General features: G+C 51.8%; 1 protein-coding gene across 3 annotated transcripts in view; it reads right to left on the bottom strand.

Moving 5' to 3' along the window:
* CRACDL (CRACD like) overlaps positions 1 to 15,653 on the bottom strand; it is a 159,580-nt gene that overhangs the window by 123,561 nt on the left and 20,366 nt on the right. Inside the window, exons 1-2 of one of the 3 annotated variants that reach the window (XM_058428523.1) lie at positions 13,039 to 13,074; positions 12,045 to 12,281 (exon numbers count right to left, since the gene is read on the bottom strand). The exons of 1 other annotated variant lie outside the window; for it this stretch is intronic. The gene's annotated coding sequence lies outside the window, so the exon portion shown is untranslated. Of the gene's footprint in view, positions 1 to 12,044; positions 12,282 to 13,038; positions 13,075 to 15,653 lie in introns of those variants that run through there. One more of the 3 variants, XM_058428521.1, reaches the window with a different exon arrangement.

The following is a 15,653-nucleotide window of genomic DNA, read 5'->3' as shown; positions in this document are numbered from 1 at the left end:
CTCAGTGGGAGGGGAGGCAGGGGGATGGAGGCTCAGTGGGAGGGGAGGCAGGGGGATGGAGGCTCAGTGGGAGGAGTGCCCTGGTACCCCTGTGGCAGAGCCAGGCCACAAAACCCACCCAGCAACCACACCTCCAATACCTTCCTCCTCTGGCTTTTCAAAGGAGTCTGGGGGACTAGGTGAGAAAAAGAACAGGGGTGGGAGTAGGGACTGTCCACTCTGTGTGCACACGTGTGGGTGTGTGCATGCACGCGTGCAGGTGTGTGTGCATGCGTGTGTGTGGAGGGTGGTGGGGCTGTTTAGTAAAGTACTGCTTGTCAGCTCCTTGATTGCAAGAGATGGAGAAAGGCAGGCCTCTCAAGAGCACTAAGCACCCTCCTTCTATCCTGACTTGGCACCCTGAAAATGACGCAAGGGCCTAAGCCCAGCCAGGGAGCAATCTGGCCACTCCACTCCACAGCCTCGTTGGGCAGAGCAGATCAGTCACAGGAAACAGAGACTCCAGTGTGGCTGCGGGAGGGTGCCTCACCTGTGAAGGAGAAGGTCACCCGGCTCCACCTTCTATCATGGTGCCAGGAGGCAGGTGAAGGAAGTCAAGCTCCAGAGGAAGGAGTGCTGAGCCCTTCCCCTCACTTAGGACAGAAAGCGATTCTGCAAGCAATAGGGTTGGTGCACAGGGTCAAGCCTGTAAAGGCACGTGGCTCTGCCAGCCCTGAGTTTTTCCCTTGGCTCCACTACTTAGAGTACCATGACCTTGGACAGGTTCTGCAATCCCTCTCATCTGTGAAATGGGCTCATCCCTCTTTGCAGGGTTGTTGAGAGTTAAATGCTGATGTGTTGGCACAGAGCCTGGCCATAGAAAGGGCTCAGTAAATGGTGACCATTTTGAGCATGAAGGGCCACTGAGCCTCTGCCACAGTGGGAAAGTTGCCAACATGACACAATAGGACCTCTGGTTTTAGTTCCCACCAAGATCTGCCCAACCCAGCACTTGGGAGAACCCTGATCTTCTATATACAGATCACAGGGCATGGCACAAACCTCAGTCCCAGGGCTCCCCCGATCCAGAGCTCAGAGCCCTGAAGGGCAGAGCAGACATCCTGGGTGGCCAGCCCACATGGCCTGAGGCCCTAACCAACAAGCAAACTGGGGGCCGCAGGTGGACATCACAGCCCACAGGGCATCTTAGCCTGGATGTGTGAAGGGACCTCACACAAAGGTCACATCAGACCACAGGGCCTGCAGTTCTCAAGAAATCCTATGTCTTCTCAAAGTCCTGAATCACAAAAGAGACACAGTCTAGAGACTCTGATTTATCCTCTGGGATAGGGCCTCTTTGTTAGAGTCCGGAATTTGGGGTCAGAATGAGCAAAATTGAGTGAACCCCCCCCGGGTGTGCATCAAGTGACCTGGTGCCGGTGAGTATTAACAACAGCTTGCTGGGAACACACTGCGCCCAGCTGGCTGCACATCAGGATCAAACACAGCCCCTCCCCAGGAACTCCCGAGCTAGGCGAAGCAGTAAGACAGGAACACAAGAGAAGCTGCGAACAAAGGCGGGCGAATGAAGTCTGGACACCAACCGAGAAAGCGGGACGTCATAGATGGAAGAGCGCCCCCCATGCCAGGACAGTCAGAAAAGGCCATTCTCCACTGTAAAAAGTTCCAAAGGTCTGCAAAGGGAACAACTAGGGCTAGCGACTCTGACACTGACCGATCCTAAACTGTGACTTGGAAACAGCTTGCAAATGAGATTTATAGGTCAGGGCAGCCCACACGGCACAAGGGAAGAATGTCATCAACGAAAGGAGGCAGGACAGGTGTAGCCATGGACACGAGTGGGCTCGCCTCTCTCAGTGCTGCCAGCCCTATGCTGAAGGGGTCTCTGGCAGCCTTCACCCCTGCTCTGCCTGCACAGCCCCAAGTCAGGCCTTCGGAGAAGGCACGTGATGACCCTGCCTCTCAGCCAGGAAACATAATCCTTCCGCTAAGATGGGATCAAGACCTTTCCCTTGAGGACTCCAGCCATGCCAGCAAACGATCTGATCAATATGAAGCGGGCTCCCCGAGTGTGTGGGGCTCCTGAGTGTGTAGGTGTCAGGGGCTCCTGAGCAGTGGGCACAGGCGTTCTGGTCTTCGGAGCAGATGTATTCCCTCTCCCAATTCATAAACCAGGCTTCTGGCTTTCAAAGTAGTTTAAGATGAGCATGGGTGGGGGTCGCTGGCTAACTGCCAGGGCCCGACCATCCCTCGAGCTGGAAGGAAGGGTCTGTAGGACCGAGGGCCCTGTGCTAGCTAGGCCTCTCCTCACTGGGCAAACTCTCTGAACTTGCCACGGTCCAGCCTCCCTGACCTCTGGGACCCTGAGTCACCCCCGATCTCAGTAGTCCAGGCTCAAGTCACCTCTTCATCCAGAAGACATCCTGGCCCACAGGTCATCTCTCCCAAGGTAAGCAAAGAAGCCCCAGAAAACATGCCCCCACATTTACTACCTCTACTTAGGAAAGTGGACAGACTGTTCTAGAGCCTACAACCAGCTTTTACCACTCCCGCCAGGAAGCTTGCATCCTGAGATGAAAACACCCTTCCCCTTGGGGTGTACTCCTAGGGCCGCACTAGCACACTCTCCCAACTGCACAGCAGCAGGTGGGGGACCCTCATCCCTATGACCTGAGTGCTCCTGCCCATTTGCTGTGGGGATGGGATCAGCCTCTGCTCCTTAGGAGACCTAAGCTCCATGATGCAGAAGCCTGGGGAGAGCTCACTTCTCCGAGCCCCAGGGCTTCACATGAACTGGCAGATTCAGCACCTTGATCAAAACAGCCTGAAGCCACAAGGAGCTCCCCTCTGGCCTCAGCTTCCCTCACTGGTGCATAGACTCACGGCAAGGCTCTGGGTTCACTGCTCCATCCCTGCGGGTGCATGGGCCATGATCGGGGGGCTGAGGGACCCGCTGTCTTAAATTTGCCAAAAGCCCACCTTCAAGACACGTCGCTTGTAAAAATTCCCTGATTTCAAAACCCATTTTGTTTTGCCCCAGGCCTAAAAATCTCACTAAGAAAAAAGTAAAGAAGTCCTCTAACTGTTTCTCAGTGAGGCATAAGAGTGGACATCGCCTTCACTTCACTCTGTGAAATAATTCCACCTTGTGGAAGAAACCACATCTCAGTGGGCATGTGGAGGAGACAGATGCTTTAAAATACTGCAAACACTTAAATCAAGGAATAATTCTTTTTCCTAATATGCCAATATACCAATGATGAAACCATTCGCATATGACTAACCCCAGACTCTGAGAATGCACTAGTATTCTCACAAGCTTCCCCCTCTAATTGCTCTTGAAGTTAGTCTCAGTAGTCATTTTTAAGTCAGATGCATCACTAAATTATGAAGAAAAAAATATTCTTTCCAGGATCATCCTTCAACATGCACACGCGTCCACATGCATACACACAAGTGTGGTCTTGCGATTAAGAAATGCTGCTGCATTCAGAAATCCTGCTCTCCCAGCCCTCAGTCTGGGTGATGCACCTTTGTCTGATCTCTGGCATGTCCCCTAGCTGCTCGGTGCCCGGAAAGACATCTGCAAAACAGAGGGACACAGCCTCATGTAAGAGAGCCCTGAGCCACTTTCATCCCAGGTGTCATTGATACTTGGAGTTCCCGTCAGCCTCAAATGCCGTGAGGACAGGGTAAAATGATCCCTAGAGAGTTATACAAACGGAAGGAACACTGGGAGGTCAGACGCTGAACACAAAACAGTGTGATCGAGGGGTCCACTTTCCACGCACCCTCCACTGAGCTATTGCAATCCCTTTCCTTACTTAGGTACACCCTCATTGTCCTTTCCTCAGGAACAGATCTCCAGGAAGCTCCCCACTGCAGTTACTACGGCATCACAGTCACCATGTGACTCTCTGTCCCAGCCACACACCCCATCATTCATTCAGCACAGGAAGTCTCTCCATGGGAACCCTCTAGCAGAGAACCGGCCTTGCCGTTTGAAGACCTGGATCCTTGTCCCTGATGAGCCACCACACGTGGGAATGGCCCTGGGAAACCCATGTGATTGTTCTCAGCCTGCTTCTTCATCTGAGCAGATGAAGACGTCATTTTTTCTTATCCAGTTTGAGGATCCAGTTAAGATACTGCACATGAATGCCCAGCCTTCCAGGTGACAATGGACCCATGAGTGTTTATTGACTCAATTTTCATTCAAGAAGAACAAAGCCACCTTTATTTTAATTTATTTCGTTTCATTCAAGAAGAACAAAGCCATATGGGCCCCCTCACTGCTCAATTTGTTTTATTGTGTCTCTATGTTTATGAAGAATATTGGTTTGTAATTTATTTTCCTTTCTAAAACAATCACGGTTATACCTGCTGATATAGTTTGGATATGTTGTCCCCTACCCAATCTCATGTTGAAATGCGACCCCCAATGTTGGAGATGGGGCCTGGTGGGAAGTGTTCTGGTCACGGGGGTGGATCCCTCCTGAATGCTTTGGTGTCTTCCCCATAGTAATGAGTTCATGCTAGATCTGGCTGTTTAAGAGAGGCTGGGCCCGGCCGGGCATGGTGGCTCAAGCCTGTAATCCCAGCACTTTGGGAGGCCGAGGCGGGCGGATCACGAAGTCAGGAGATCGAGACCATCCTGGCTAATACAGTGAAACTCCGCCTCTACTAAAAATACAAAAATTTAGCCAGGCACAGTGGTGGGCGCCTGTAGTCCCCGCTACTCAGGAGGCTGAGGCAGGAGAATGGCGTGAACCTGGGAGGCGGACCTTGCAGTGAGCCGAGATTGCGCCACTGCACTCCAGCCTGGGCGACAGAGCGAGACTCCGTTTCAAAAAAAAAAAAGAGAGAGAGGCTGGGCCCTCACCTCCCTCTCTCTTGCTGCCTCTCTTGCCATGCAACATGCTGACTCCCCCTGCCTTCCACCATGCTTGGAAGCTTCCTGAGGCCCTCACCAGAAGCAGATGCCAGCACCACATTCCCTGTAGTCTGCAGAACCATGAGTCAAATAAACCTCTTTGCTTTATAAATTACTAAGTCTCAGATATTCTTTTACAACAACTTTTAAAAGCTCTTTGCTTTTTAAGTTACCCAGTCTCAGGTATTCTTTTATAACAACACAAATGGACTAACACGCTGACCTCAAACTTATCTGGGAAGTGTTACTCCCTCCTCTGTGAAAGATTTAGTCTAAGACTGGTGTTACCTCATTTTTTTTTTTTTTTTGAGACAGAGTCTCGTTCTGTCACCCAGGCTAGAGTGCAGTGGCACGATCTCTGCTCCATCTCCTGGACTTTAATCAAATTTGGAGAAATTTCCTCAAATATTTTTTGGCCCCCATCTCTCTCATCTCCTAAATTCCAATTGCACGTGTTGGGCTATTTGATATTATCTCTCATATGTCACCAAGGCTCTGCTCATTTCTTTTCAGTGTTTCGTCACTCTGTGACTCAGTTTGAATGGTTTTTATTGATCTGTCTCCAAGCTCACTGACATTTTCTTCTGCCAGTGTCCAAACTGCTCCTAGATCCATCCAGTGAATTCCTTTTCTTTTTTCTTTTCTTTTTTTTTGAGACTAGAGTCTCGCTCTGTCACCCAAGCTGGAGTGCAGTGTCGCAATCTCGGCTCACTGCAACCTCCACCTCCCCAGTTCAAGCAATTCTCCTGCCTCAGCCTCCTGAGTAGCTGGGACTACAGGCGCATGCCACCACGCCAGGCTAATTTTTCTATTTTTAGTACAGACGGGGTTTTGCCATGTTGACCAGGCTGGTCTCGAACTCCTGACCTCAGGTGATCCGCCTGCCTCAGCCTCCCAAAGTGCTGGGATTACAGGCGTGAGCCATCGCACCTGGCCATCCATCCAGTGAATTCTTCATTTGAGATATTATATATTCTAGTTTGGGAATTACCATTTGGTTGTTTCTTAAATTGCCAATTCTCTGCTGAAATTCCTATTTGTGCACTCACTATGTTTGTATGGGTTGGTATTTATCGACCTTTTCTCTTTGTTATTAGTCTCATTGTACTGCCTGTCTAGTGATTTTTTTAATTGTATGCTGGATATTGCAGAGAATAATTTGTTTGAAGAGTGCTGAGTTTTATTCTGGCAGAGAGTTAGTTGACTGGCATAGTATCTGGATCCTAACAAGGCTTGTTTTTAGGTTTTGTTACGGAGAGTTTAGCGTGGTCTTGGGGCTAGAGCAATCTTATTCCTAACGTGTGACGTTTCTGTGATCTCGGATTCAATGTTCAAGGTGCTCAGTAAAGTCTCCTCACTCTAGCAGATTGGAACTCTAAGTATTGGCCGGGTGCAGTGGCTCACAACTGTAATCCCAGCACTTTAGGAGGCCGAGGTGGGTTGATCACCGGAGGTCAGGAGTTCAAGACCAGCCTGGCCAACATGGTGAAACCCCTTCTCTACTAAAAATACAAAAATTAGCTGGGCATGGTGGTGGGCACCTATAATCCCAGCTATTCGGGAGGCTGAGGCAGGAGAATCACTTGAGCCCAGGAGGCGGAGGTTGCAGTGAGCCAAGATCGCGCCACTGCGCTCCAGCGTAGGCGACAACAGCGAAACTCCATCTCTGCAAAAAAACAAAACAAAACAAAAACTCTTAGTCTCCCAGCACAATGTGACTGTGGGACTTCCAGGCTGTGTTTAGCTCACTATCCTCCCCACAGTGTCCTGCCCAGTAGCTGTTCTCTGCCGAGCCTCAAAGAGTCGTTCCCTGTGCAAATGCAGCTTAGCATTTGGCCAAGACTCAAGATCACTTTGAAGACTTCTGAAGTCCCTTCTCTGCTCAGAACCCTCCTCTCCACTACCCTCCCCGCAAGTTCCAGCTGCCTGCACTCTGATCTCTGTTTCTTGTACTCAGCTCTCCGGTGGCCTCTGCTTCCCTTGTACCTTGGTTTTGAAGGCACTCTCAGAAAGCCAGAGTGAATGTGGGACTTGACTCACATGCTTCCCGTTGGACCAAAGACCTGCACTGAGTGTTGTTCCATTCTCGAAAACAGTTCCTTCATGCATTCTGTCCAATATCACAATTGCTTGGGAAAGAAGAATAAGTCTGATATTTATTATTCCATTATGTCTGGGATTGGAAGTCTGATTACATTTTAAAAAGTGACTCTGGTTGCTGCATAGAAGAGACTGCCAGGTGAACTACATACACTAAGACCAGATCAAAAAGAATAATGAGGGGTATTTCTTGAAGCAGAAAACCTAATGTTTCGGCACGGGTTAAAACATCTCTGCAAATTTTGCAAGGCATCAGGAGTAAAACATGTACCTTCAATAAACCCATGGGAATAGAAGGCCAGTTTTCATCTCCGACGTCAGGTAGAAAATGCAGTTTTGAAGCTGGAATGGGAGGATCTCACCTCATGGTTTTTCTGGCCCAGCCCAGCCACTCTGTAGCAGAAGCTGCCAGTGCCCTGGAGCTCCTTTCATGTTCAAAGCTGTAACCAGTGGACGGGCTGGCTGTCTCATCTGGGAGGTAAGCCACAAGAACAGAAGAGCCTAAATGTGTGGCCTAGAGAGCTCCGAGGTCACCCTCAGGTAGGGTGTCTCTTCCAGACAATTCCAAAATCTCAGCTGTGGGACAGGAATGGGTCCCACACCGCCTCTCTTGCAGACGCCATTCCATGTCAACCCTCCAGCAAAAGTTATTTACCTGGCAAATGCCTGCCCTGTCCCTGCAGTGAGTAATCTGGCAGGGGAGAGGCTAGCCATCCTTCCTGGCCACACAGCTAGATGGCTCCACAGTTTCTCCCATCCCACAACCTGTGGATAGCCTGTCAACCCAACAGCTTGGAAGTGAACAGAAAGATTTTATCAGCCCAAACAAAAACCCAAAGCCAAACTCACTTTATTGCTGCAAATGCCTATCAGGCAGATAAACTCCATTAAGGTCTGTCCCCTCCCTTCCCTGGTACAAGCTGCCACTTGCCCTGGACAACAGACCAAGGCTCGGGTTTCCAAGGTGGCTTACAGTCCAATGACCTTCCCCTCTCTGGTGTTGCCTCCATCAGTGGTGCAACAACATTCAGAGTCTACCGAAGGCTGGGACCTACACTTGGGAAGTGGAATGAGCCTCACAATTTCCACTAAAAGTCCATCTATACAGAAATAAATTTCATTCATACCTCATCTATTTTCTCTCAGCCTAGCCCAAGTCCCTATATTTATTTGTATCAGTAAATTTGCACAGCCAGAATAATCCTAAACGTTCAGAGGTCTACATATGGAAAAAGCCCACTGCCCCAAACTTGTCTCTCCCAGCCTTGTGTTTAAAAGCTTCATGCAAACACTGAGAGTACAGGATGTATAAATGCATCCTGAGTTTAAGCCTCACACAGTGAATCAGCATCTCAGCAGCTCTGCTTCCTCCGAGACTCTGGGGAGGTTTCTCCAGTGAAAATTCAGGAGAGATTGGCGGAAAGCTGTCAAGAGATTGCTATGTATGGTTTCTCTGCACATCAGGAGATTCATGAGCCCTAGATAGCAACAGCAGATTCTTAACTGTCCCTTATGATATTTGCATTCGATTCCCGGTGCTTCTCAAGGGAACTTATTTGTTCATAAAATTGCTTTCTTTATTTTGGTTCAACTTGCTTCTGGTTTACGTATAAAAACTGCGATGTCACTGCTGTAACTTATAAGAAAGGGTGAACAGGTTCAGGAAAACCCTTATTACACATCTGAGAAAGCAGTTATGATTATTAGATAAGGATGCAATCCCAGGGGAGGTTCTAAATGTTTCCATGTAATCTGGACCCAAGCAACCGTCGTCAAACCACTGTTCATGAAATCTGCAGGTGCAAACAAATTGAGCTGTCAGGCTGCAGGACGTGAGCAAACACTGGCCGGGCAAATGACATCTCCTCCCTCCAGCACATTCCTGCTGCTGACCCGCCTGCTCTAAGGCCCACTGAAACCTGATGCCCAGACCAGCTGGCCTCTCCAGGGAATGGGCCTGGCACCAAACGCCCCATCTGTTAGCACACCCCAAGCCACCTGGCCACTTTGCTCTTTTTCCCTGGTTCCCTTACAGGCAGGAGAATCTTGTTCCTCTGCCACCTGTAAACTCACAGAGCCTGTCTCGAGGTACAATGCCCATCAATGAGAATGGCAGAGGGCCAGTAGAGTAGCTACAGAAGCCAACAACCAAAGGAATGGGTAGCGGGGCTCGAGCCGCTTTCAAAAAGGGGAAACTTAATTCTGAAGCAGGAAATGGCTGCATTTTGCCCCAATTCCCACCCCTCTGGAATAGTACATCATGAGTAGTCAGTAACGCCATCTCTCCCACATCACACTTCCCCTATAACGGCACCACTTCCCACCTCGGAAGGATGATTCTGTTTCCTCCTCCAGCTGCTCCAACCTGCAGGAAGCCGATTTCAGAGACCTCTTACCAAGGGGGCTGTGGGCTGGGGCGCACCCTCAGGCAGGACCTCCTACTTCCCCGTTGAGAAGAGGAGACTGTCTCACCTCTGAAAACGTAGTCTAAGAAGCTCCTTGTGGCCAGGTGTGGTGGCTCACGTCTGTAATCCCAGCCAAGGCGGGTGAATCACCTGAGGCCAGGAGTTCGAGACCAGCCTGACCAACATGGTGAAACCCCGTCTCTACTAAAAATACAAAAAATTAGCCGGGCATGGTGGCATGTGCCTGTAATCCCAGCTACGTGGGAGGCTGAAGCAGGAGAATCACTTGAACCCGGGAGGTGGAGGTTGCAGTGAGCCAAGATCACGCCACTGCACTCCAGCCTGGGCAACACAGCAAGACTCTGTCTCAAAATAAATAAATAAATTAATTAATTAATTAAATAAATAAATAAATAAATAAATAAATATGCTCCTTGTTTCCCAGCCACTGTTTTGAGCATCCCCCAAAACCAGAGTCTGCTCTGCTCACAGTGACAACCGTTTCTACAAAAGAAGGAGCAGCCTCAAAGCCGAGAGAGTGGGAGTTGGAGTGTTCCCTCCCTCCACACCCACCTGCCATCAGAGTGCAGGGTTGCAGTTCACCAGGCATGGCTCCATTCACCTGCTGGTGGCCTCGGCCAGGGTTTGCCCTGACAGGGCCCATTTCCTTTTCTGCAAAGTGGAGCCAATAACGTGGTGCCTCCTCTCACAGGTGACAGGAGGATTAAATGAGGCGATGTAAACAAGGTGTTGAGCTCAAGGTTGCAGGGAATTACTGCTCAGTAAAAGAGGGGCTGTTCTGGACTTAGCTTCCAATGAGTTTGCTGGGCACAGAGAATCAGAAAAATCTAAGACACCTTTTATTTTTAAAGGGAGGCTGAGAAGCTGTCGGCAGCACATCCTGGTAGGACAGTGCCAAGCATCGGGGGAGCAGCGGGCACCTGGGTGAGGTGCTGAACTGAGAGGCGGGAGACCCCCACGCCCGTGCTTCTGCTGGCATCACAGGCACACCCCTCTTCTGCTTTCTGGGCCTCAGGTATCTCGTCCTTGAAAGGGGCATATGAATTCTGGCTCTGCCCCCCTCATAGTGGACGGGGGCTCAAGCGAGACTGCTGGGTGCACACTAGGCCTTGCAAAGAACAGAGGCTACATCAGTGGGAGGGTTTCTCCAGATGTGTGAGACCGTTTGCACAATGCCTCCGGGGCTGGTACCAGCAGAGGGATGTGGACAGGGTGGGAGTCCACAGCATTTAGCAAGGGGCCTCCACATGCCACGCATTACATCAGGCTCTGCAGGGACAAGGCTGAGGGCAGCAAGGTCCCCGCTCTCAGACTCTCACAGATGAGAATTTCCCACTTCGTGTGCCAGGCCCAGTTGTCATCCAACACGCGCTGTCCAAAGATCAAAGAGAAGGACCAGATCCCAGTCAGGGGTGCCAGTGCCAGGAAGGGAGGCGCCTGAAGCACAGTGTGCTCCCGAGCCCACCTGAAGGAGCTGGTGGGTGGCCCCTTATCAATGCTCTGCAGCCAGCCCACCCTGATTTTGTGAACCCGAATGCTGGTGACCAAGGCCAGGTCAGGGCAGAAACCATCTGGCTGAGCCTCCAAGCTGGGCCACCCCGAGAACCTGAGGGTGTTTTGTTTTCCTCCCAGTCTGCGGTGCTCACAAAATTAAACCCACGGAAACCCCAAACATACCAATCCCTGCTCCGTGTGTGTTTCGCATGTGGCTATGGGAAATCCACAAAGGTAACATGGTGCGCCCATACCACATACCAAAGCCTTTAAAGATGTGTTTTTCTAGAACAATGCTGACATGCTTGTGATTAAATATTTTACTGTTCCATCTAGCTGACTCATCTGGTGGTGACACAAGTGCCCGACCCCTCCACACCCCTGGGAGGCACAAAACCACCCTGCATTTTGCCCTAATTAGCAGAGTGACAAGTGCTGCTCCCCTGTTTTCTGGTGTGACAACCACTGGCATCCTGGGCAGCATACCTGTGCCAGAGTTTAGAATGCACAGGAAAGGCGCAAGGGCAAATAAAACATTTTGCAACATATTAAAGTACCTGTGCTAACAATTCTCTGCCTTTTAACAAAAACGCAGTTTGCAAAGAGTGAAAGAACGCCAGTCAGGAGGCAATGCATTGTCTGGTATTGGCTCTGCCTGCCTGGGTGTGCTGCGGGTAGGTGAAGGCACTGAGCCGGCCGTCTCTGCTAGACTGTGAGCAGTGAGCTCGGAGATGCTCACACCTGTCTGCCACTCACTCCCCAGGCATGACCTGGCCACGCCCATGCAGGGTCTATGTTTGTCTCCGGCAGGCTGGGGTCACACCAGCTGTGGCTTTGCAAGGCCTGGTCCTTTGACCCTCTGCTCATCTATGATTGGGCTTGTGCTCAGCTCACAGCAGGCTTTCTCTGAATGCCCTGAGGTCTATGACAGCTCCTGAGAGCCGACCCCCACTGTGGTTGAGGGTGCTGACTCTCAGCCCCCGCCTGGCACAGCCTCCCCCTCCCCGTTGCAGCCTTGCTGAAACGCAGCTGAGCTAATTCTGGGCTCCCTGCCACCCGCACAAGCCCACGCTGCACATGCTCTGACTCACGGCTGAGGCGTCCAGAAGCAGGGATGGGAAGGAAGGCTGCTGCCAGGCACCCACTTGGCATCAGTCAATGGCCAGGGGTCCGTCCTTGGGCCTGACGGTGGAATCCGGGGGTGGATCGAGACCTCTATCCGCTTTCATCAAATCATACTGGCAGTAGCTAAGCCCACATTTTAAAGCCAGTGAATTTCTTGAGACATGCAGCCATATACTCATAGCACACAATCATGGAGTTAAAACCTGGAATTAAAAATTAAACCTGTTACTCTTTATCACTGAGACCTATTTCAGCATGTGGCAAATTCTTATACTACTGCCACATTTCTCAAACATAAAAACCATTTGATCAGAAAAGAAGGGAGATAATTTGCCTCCAGAAGTACAACGTAATCTTATTTGAAAACCTTTTCCTGAAGACCTACTATGTGCTCTCCCTCTGAGTACGCCAGAACCTAAGGTGCCATCCCCACCCTTGAGAATCCTCGGTCTGTGCAGGAAGCAGACAGGCATGTCCGTAACCCACTTGTAGAGGAAGTGTGTGGAGTGCTGTCTAGAGGGAAGCCACGTGAGAACAGTCACCGCTGTCTGGGGTGGGGAAAGGGAAGAGAGCTGGCAAAGCTACTTAGGGTGGTCCGTGGGCGGTCAGCCAGCGGGGCAGGTCCCTGGGCAGAGAGGACACAGGTGTGAGGCCTGTGGTAGGGGAGTGCTTGGGGAACAGGGAGTTCAAGACTGGAGCCTGTGGGGAGTGTGGGGAAGGGCTCAGACACAAGAAGCACTGTGGTCAGAGGGGGAAGGACCCACGGGGCTGGCTGGGAGGAGATAGATTGGAGGGTGCAGGCAGAGGACCAGGCAGATGGACTCACCCAGGAGTCCCTTAGTCACTCAGGACCACACCTCCCACCCAAAGGCAGGTCTGGGCATCCGAGGAGTCCCAGAAAGCATGGTCTTCGGGAGCAGAAAGCCCTAGCAAATGTACACGGCTGTGCAAGTGACTTACACGCGCTGAGCCTCCCCAGTCATTAGAATGAAGATTCAGGCAATCCTTTTCTTGCAGGGTTGTTTACAGGATGCAATCAGCTAAGCTATGTGGGAGCCCTGGCAAGGCGCCTGGCCTGGGGCAGGTGATCCTGCAGCAACCCAGTAGGATGTGATGGGGAGAATATAAAGCCAGCTTCAGACCCAACTCCGCAGTTTATGCTTTATGCACAGCCCTGGGACCTGGGGAGGTCCTGAATGCATGGAAGCCTCGGCTGCCTCCCTCCCAGAATGGGCATTCTATGTGCCCTGTTGAAAGGCTAAGCAATCATCTCTGCAATGCAGGCTTTCAGTATCATCTGGCCAGTAAGAGGCTGGCGGCCTGCCCATGCCCCTCTCTTGCCCAGGAGCCAGGAAGCCGAGGCAGGAGCCAGGTAGGGGGAGGAAGCAGGAGCTCTAACGACCCAGGTGACTGTTGGTGAAGCTCTTCACTTCAGAGGTAATTGTAATTGCAGACACGGGAACGGGCCCTTGAGCAACTCGCAGGGTCCTGCTGGCCCAGCTCCCAGCCCCCCACAGCAAGGAGCACCACCTCCTCACAGGCTTGTTTCCTGGGCTGGACCCTACCCCGTCACTCCCTCCACCCTCCCCTCGAGGTTGGGGCCCAGGCCTGAGCCCACAGCATGAGGAGGAGCCCTGCAGCAGCTTCCAACAGAGCCTGCAGCCCTCACCCAGACATCAAGTTACAGAAGTTGAGTCCTGTCCCCGCCGAGGTTGGGGGCTCTAAGATTACATGGCTGGATATGGGCCAGGACAGCTTACTGTTAGTTTCCATGCTCTTCAAGGGAGACTTTTTTAAAGACAGGAGCTTGTGCAGGGCACAGAGGAGCCCTGTCCCCTGCCCCCCACCAGCCCTCGCCTGCTTCCAGGGAACCGGCTGGCAACCTCATGGAGCTTCACGCTGGCCCCACAACTGGGGCTCTCCTGCCAACAGACCCCTCCATCAGTGTCTCTGCTGAATGTGGGGACATGGACAGAGGCCTGAGGCTAGGCGGCTCTGGGCACAGGTCCACTAGCACTCCTCCAGAGAGAGTCCCTGGGCAGCCAGCCTCTCTTCCTCCTGTGCCTGGTTAGACAGCACCATCCCAGGACTCCAGGCCCCTGAGGGAGAAGGAGGGGAAGGCTGCTCCCAGAGCAGGGCCCAGCCCCAGGAGATGCTGTTTGCAGTTGGAGGGTGCCCAGTGGGCAAAGAGGTGCTGTCCAGAGTCCCCCTGGGTCTAGAAGATCCAGGGTCTTGGCACCAGCCTCTGTTCACAGTCACAGGTCCCTGCCAGTGTGAGTGGTTTTGAGGGGGTTGGCAAAGGCTGCTCAAGGTAGAGAAATAATGAGGGGAGGAAGGTCGAGCAGGACAGGACTGGGTCCAACTCATGCTTGGAGTGATAAGAGAAGGCAGAAAAGGACATCACGTGCCAGACCTTAGGAGGCTTAGGCTCAGAGACAAGGGGGCACAGAGTGCTGGAGAGGTGCTGGCCACCTGCCCCTTTCTACATGGAACAGCACAGGCTAAGTCCTCCCTTTCAGCCCTGGTGGCAGTGCCGGGAGCTGACCAGAGCAGGTATCATAGCAGTTTCTTCCTGAGCACGTGGGAGGCACCTCCTGGAACCCTCAGAGATGAGTGGGGCAAGGCATAAGGCAGGGAGCAGGCCATGGGACCACAGGGACCAGGGATGCCTGGGGACTGGTGGAACATGACTCGCTCTGGAGCCCTGGAGGAGCTGCCTGGGTCTGTGCTAATCCAAGAGACAGGGAGACCTCATGAAAGTCACCTAGATCACAGAGGGACAGCCATCAGCTCTGCCAGGTGAAGGACGAGAGCCACAGAGTGATGGTAGGGGCTGCATTGGGCAGGCGAAGAGGGGACTGCTCTTCAGAGAGGGTAGGCTGCCTGCTGGGGGTGGGGGAAAGAGCTGTGAGCCACACATAGGTGCAGGCAAGGGCATGAGTGACATGTGGAAGTTAGGCAACACCAGCTTTGGACAAGACATCAAGCTTTCTCCAACTCTCCCACCGAGGCAAGGCACAAAGGCAATTACTAAGCACATCCGCTGACCACCACTAAACCTCCTGGCACCCAAATCAAAGCTCTGACCATGAGGACATGCTTTCTAGGCAGCTTGAGTGTTTCAAGGCATGGCCAAGCCTTGTGTTTGACGAATGACAGCCCAGGTGCCCACTGGGCTGGCCGGGCCGTTGCCCTCAGGGTCACTGGGCCAGGCCTGAGGAACTGCCCCAAACTTACAGAGATGGACGGATGGCACAGATCCAAACTCCCAGGACCCTAGCCAATCTTTGGGCATGCTTACAAAAAGGGGAGACTTTCCTAATTATCAAGTGATTCATTGGATTAGAAAAACTATACTATGCCCACACAATGGAATACTTCGTAGCAACAGAAAGGAAGAAACCATTGACACACACAACTACATGGATGAATCACAAAATAATCACGGGCTGGAAGAAGCCAAAAAGCGCACGATTTCATTTAAGCCAAATCCTAGGAAACAGTGTGAACTGAGTAATAGGGATAGAGAGTGGACCAGGGGTTGCCCTGCAGGGGATGTGGGGAGGGATTACGGA

The sequence above is a fragment of the Hylobates moloch genome, unplaced genomic scaffold (assembly GCF_009828535.3).
Source record: "Hylobates moloch isolate HMO894 unplaced genomic scaffold, HMol_V3 SCAFFOLD_15, whole genome shotgun sequence".
In the NCBI taxonomy this organism is placed as follows: Eukaryota; Metazoa; Chordata; class Mammalia; order Primates; family Hylobatidae; genus Hylobates; species Hylobates moloch.
This window is presented reverse-complemented; position numbering and strand designations above follow the sequence as displayed.